At 39.6% G+C, this 5,629-nt stretch overlaps 1 non-coding gene across 1 annotated transcript; it reads left to right on the top strand.

Moving 5' to 3' along the window:
- The first annotated feature begins 2,831 nt into the window (after positions 1 to 2,831).
- Positions 2,832 to 2,938, top strand: LOC141130231 (U6 spliceosomal RNA). Its single transcript, XR_012242051.1, has one exon. It is a non-coding gene; the product is annotated as a U6 spliceosomal RNA (small nuclear RNA).
- The last annotated feature ends 2,691 nt before the right edge of the window (positions 2,939 to 5,629 follow it).

A 5,629-nucleotide genomic window follows, 5' to 3' on the forward strand; every position in this document is an offset into this window, starting at 1 on the left:
AGGTACATTTCAAAAATACAATGACAAATTAACAAGGGACACCAACACAAACCAACCTCCTTGAGGTTAAAAAAATACAAGATAATAATGGTGTTGTGGACACACAAAATGAAAAACAAAATTATGGAGAGCACTAGAAAAAAAAAAAAAACAAGGAGATCTTGATAAAAAAAAATTATGGAGATCTAATGAAAACCAAAAAAAATAAAATATTCAGGAGATCACAAGTAATAATAAAGAAATCATTTTTTCAGAACTCTGTGTGAATATCAGCAGCAAAACAACTTCATTATTCTAGCATTCTCAAGAAGAAGAGAATGTGCTGCATTTAAAAGATTTAAAAATTTGCAGCGTGATGAATGTTAAAAAACAAACACCTAGTTTTACCAGACCGAGCGCTTCGTAATTGTCGTAATTGATTCAGAGCATGCGTGGAACTTTGTGCATTGGAACTGTGTATACACAATCGGAATTTACAAGAGCGGATTTGGTTGTTGGAAAATTTGAGATCCAGATCTCAAATAATGTTTGTCGAAAATTCAGATGGAAAATGTCCGATAGAGCCTACACACGGTTGGAATTTCCGACAACGAGCTCCCATCGAACATTTGCTGTTGGAAAATCAGATCGCGTGTACGCGGCATAAGAATACTTCCTGTGCATTTGCTGAACTACTTACAAAACAAGGGTTTGGGCAAATTTTGGCATACCTATTTTTAAAAAATTGGTCATGATAAACAGACAGTGGGAGGAATTTACTAAAACTGTTGCAGGGGGCGAACCCCTCCCGCTATGGAATTACTTCCAGATTCGTCACTTTCTCACAACAACGTACCGAAATACGTCTCTATCTAGAAACTTAACCCCAATTGAAAACTTATGCTCCCAAACCACACCGCAACAACACTTGATTGCAAATACTCACTCTATGCTTTTTGCCCTGACTTCCCCCAAAGACACCAAAGCTTGCCAGGCTTGGGAAAGGGAACTTCAAATAGACCTAACGGAAGAGAACTGGGAACGAATTTTCACATTAGCACACAAAGGATCCCTCAATGTCACGATACAAGAGAATAACTACAAAACCCTATCCCGATGGTACCGTACTCCTGAATTACTAAACAAATTTAATCCTGAGACATCAAACAAATGTTGGAGATGCTCCAATGATTTAGGTACATTTTTACACATCTGGTGGTCCTGCCCTCTTCTCCAGACTTTCTGGAAACAGGTTCATGACATTACTTCCCAGGTAACCACATACCCTCTAGACTATACTCCTGCTAGGCTGATTCTCCACCATTCCTCCACTTCAGCCCACACATACAGAAAGTCTTTGGGGATACATATGATCAACGCAGCCAAATTATGCATCTCAGCCCACTGGAGATCCCCCTGTATCCCAACTATGTCTGAATGGTTTTCCCGTGTGGACAAAGTGGCTGAAATGGAGGAACTAATCCACATTGCAAAAGATTCGCCATCAAAATACTCCCGTACGTGGGCCTGTTGGACCCACTTCTGCACCATAGAGAGATATACCTCCATTAGGAGGCCAAACCGTCCCGAATCCTCCCACATTGACTGACTGAAATAAGCCAAATAACTCCTTTGAGATACGCACTTTCTCATCAAAACTCGCTGATTCGCACATTCCCGCCCTAATGAGGATCCCGGGGGAACCCCCCTTCAGACAGAGATCCTCCTATGAAAACCTGCATGCTCTTGAAGCCCGGTGGAGACTGGGGAGGGGATACTCCAGCTCCCTCTCTCCCCTCCCTACGTTTGTCTTTCACTTTATCCCTCGATCCCACTCACTTCTATGTCTACTCCCCTTTCTACATCCCTACCCCAATTGAACTGACGACGTTAACCATCTACATACCCCCATGACTACCCTAACTTTTGTGTATAATTTGCCATTTAATTCTCACATCTTAAAAACTGACGAGACTAACTCCTCATACAGACATACCCCACCTTGCAAGCCCGATATTTCCACACGTGCTCAGGAACAAACAAACAGACTTATATCTAACTACACACTGCCACTTCTCCAATCAGCCCCTAATTTTTGAAATCATAATCAAAGTGACACTCCTGTCTAAGATGGTTCCGGATCTCAGATGATGAGGTAAACCTCGAATTCGAGGCTGTTTTACTCCTTTATACGTCTGTTTGATTTTCTGTTAAACATATATCTAACTCGCTATACTTCAGTGAGATAAGTCATGCCCATAAGGTTTATGTTGTCTTTTCACCTATTGTTTGTAAAAACTGTGTAACAACACTTTGTTCACAATAAAAACTTTTATGGAAAAAAAAAATAAAAAATCTGTTGCACACAGAATCAGTGCAGCTGTGCATAGTAACCAGTCAGCTTTTAACTTCAGCTTGTTCAATTAAGCTTTGACAATTAAACCTAGAAACAAATTCGTTACTATGCAGAGCTGCACCAGATTCTGCATGCACCAGTTTTAGTAAGTAATACCCAGTATGTAGTACAGCAAACAAATTCCGATGTGATAAGAGGATGTCCCTTGGTTTGCAGGTGTGTTTGGTAATCTAAAGGGCTTGCAGCCTTCTTCTGCTCTTTGTAAAAAAAAACTTGGGCATACAATTAGATTTTATGCTATTGATGCTTTTTTTAGCAGCAGCAAAAATGCAGTAAAAAGCAGCATTTTGCATGTGCGTTAATGCATGTTCATGTGTGTTAATACATTCTATTGCCTTAGAGATATGTAGAGTTGAGGTGTTAGATCTACAATGGATTTGTTCTTGCTTTATGATGCAGAATCATGATTCTATCATTTTTTAATATGAGCAAAATGGTCCTCGCTTTGGCAGGACATATGCTAAAATTGGAATGATACAGAGAAGATTAGCATGGCCCCTGCGCAAGGATGACATGCAAATTCGTGAAGCGTTCCATATTTTTCTACAAGATACAGCTATAGCATGGAGGGAAATACTCAAGAGCTTAAACCTCTCCCCCTTCATCTCCAAGCACCTACCAGTTTAAGGAAAGCCCAGCTTCCACTCGGGGATGGATCACTCAATATCCATCTTATGGAAACAAAATGGCATTACTGAGTATCGAATGATTGGTGTCACAATTTTACCTCCACCGGAATAGTAAAGATGATCCCTCATCCTTAATCCAAGCTCAGGAATGGTCTTGCCTATGTAAAATGCTCTTTAATGCTCTTTAATGATCTTCATATATTACATAGAATCTATATGTGGCTTTGGATGGTTCAATGGACTATTTTCATCTACACCTGACTTCAATATCGATTTGGATAACACACTCGCTCTCTTTTTAAAGTATTTTCTTTTTTATGCAACAGTCTCTTTATGTGACTTCACTTTTCCTGGTTCCCGGACTTGTCCAGGAGATTGCCAATTTTTGGCCTTATGACGTCTAAAATTCTGGTGCTGGCTATGTGGTTAAGTTTTCTTTTTTGCTCCAAAATCCACCATTTCACATGGGCTTAATCCTTAATATTGAGGGATATACTGAGGGGCATATTAGACTTTATGTTTATTGATTTAAGATGCATGAAAGTATACCATGAAGGTTGTTTATTAGTTATGTGTTTTTGATTCTAATACTGTATATTTGATTTATATGCTTTCTTTAGATCATTTTCTGACCTAATATACTCCTGAAGAAGGGGGTAACCCCGAAAACATGTAGAATATGTAACTGGAAGAACAAATCTCTGTGTGTAACAGCGCAGGATCATTATTATATATATCTAAGTTCTTCCAATTTGTGTCTGACAAGTGGATGCCCCATGATTAGCAGCATCTAATGCAATTTATCTATTATCCCCTTCCCGCCGACCGTACGCAGATGTGTGTACTCGGCTTTCAGGGGTTATACCGGGATGATGCCCGCAGCTGCAGGCATCATCCCGGTACCGTTGTTTAGAGCCAGCAATTGGCTATCCGTGTATAACAACCGATGCGGCTAAAAGCCACTCGACTGTTATACCGGAGCAGTGGGAGGGGACGTCCCCCCCTCCCGCAGCCTCCCGCCGCTCTTACCGGGCCTCCCGGTCGATCCGGAGGCTCGGTGACCAATCCGATGCCTCCGGCGGCTGGGGGCAGGCTGGAACGAAGCTGTGGGCGGCTTCATTCCAGCCTTCAAATTGTAAACGCGGAAGCGACATCATGACGTCACTTCCTGTTTACTCGGCTGCCAATGGCACCATTTTTAAAAAAGTACACAGTATTCAGAAACGCCGTTTTCAGCGATCTGAATACTTTGAAGTGTAAAGGAGGGATGGGGGGTCTTTTAGACCCCCGATCTCTCCATAAAGAGTACCTGTCATCACCTATTACTGTCACGAGGGATGTTTACATTCCTTGTGACAGCAATAAAAGTCATGAAAACATTTTTTTTTTTTAACACAATTTATGAATTTAAAAATAAATAAGAAAAAAAAATTTTTTTAAAGCACCCCCGTTCCCGCGAGCTCGCGCAGCAAAGAAAACGCATACGGAAGTCGCGCACGCATATGTAAACGGTGTTCAAATCACACATGTGAGGTATCACCGCAATCGTCAGAGTGAGAGCAATAATTCTAGCACTAGACCTCCTCTGTAACTCTAACCTGGTAACCGTAAAAAAAAAAGAAAGCGTCGCATATGGAAATTCTTAGGTACCGTGGTTTGTCGCCATTCCACGAGTGCGTGCAATTATAAAGCGTGACATGTTTGGTATCTATTTACTCGGCGTAACATCATCTTTCACATTATATAAAAAAATTGGGATAACTCTACTGTTTGGATTTTTTAAAATTCATGAAAATGTCCCTTTTCCAAAAATTTGCGTTTAAAACACCGCTGCACAAATACCGTGTGATATAAAATATTGCAACAATCTCCATTTTATTCTCTAGATTCTCTGCTAAAAAAATATACATAATGTTTGGGGGTTCTAAGTAATTTTCTAGCAAAAAATATGGATTTTAACTTGTAAACACCAAATTTCAAAAATAGGCTTAGTCATGAAAGGGATAGGCTTTTTATGATGTGTGTATTTGTGTATAATAAATATATATATTTTTGTAAACTGACTGTACCACGAGAGTTCATGTTGCCTCCACAACTGTCCAAATTTTAAATTAGTAATAGGACGAAGGTACATTAATTCTTTCATAACAAGTAGCGTTTCCATATAATGCTTTTAAGTGGTTGACATTTTTTAATCTTTTTGTCTATAATTACATCACACACAGCACATTTCATTTTAATTGCATATATATTATGTATATTTTTTTTAGTCTGATTTGCTAAAGGCAAATGGGATTTTCACTTTGCAAGATAGTTTTACTTTAGCCAAGGTAGTTTCCCTTAGTAAATGTGGTGAACATTTATTTTGCAAAGAAAAAAAAATCCCATGCAAAGTGAACAGTATATTTGCCCCCAGTAAATCAACCTGAATAGGTGATAAGATCAGAGCCAATGGGGTTGATTTACTAAAACTGGAGAGTTCAAAATCGGGTGCAGTTGTACATGGTAGCCAATCAGCTTCTAAGTGCAGCTTGTTCAATTAAACTTTGACAAAAAAAACCTGGAAGCTGATTGGTTTCTATGCAGAGCTGCACCAGATCCTGCA

Source organism: Aquarana catesbeiana, linkage group LG02 (assembly GCF_042186555.1).
Source record: "Aquarana catesbeiana isolate 2022-GZ linkage group LG02, ASM4218655v1, whole genome shotgun sequence".
Classification (NCBI taxonomy): Eukaryota; Metazoa; Chordata; class Amphibia; order Anura; family Ranidae; genus Aquarana; species Aquarana catesbeiana.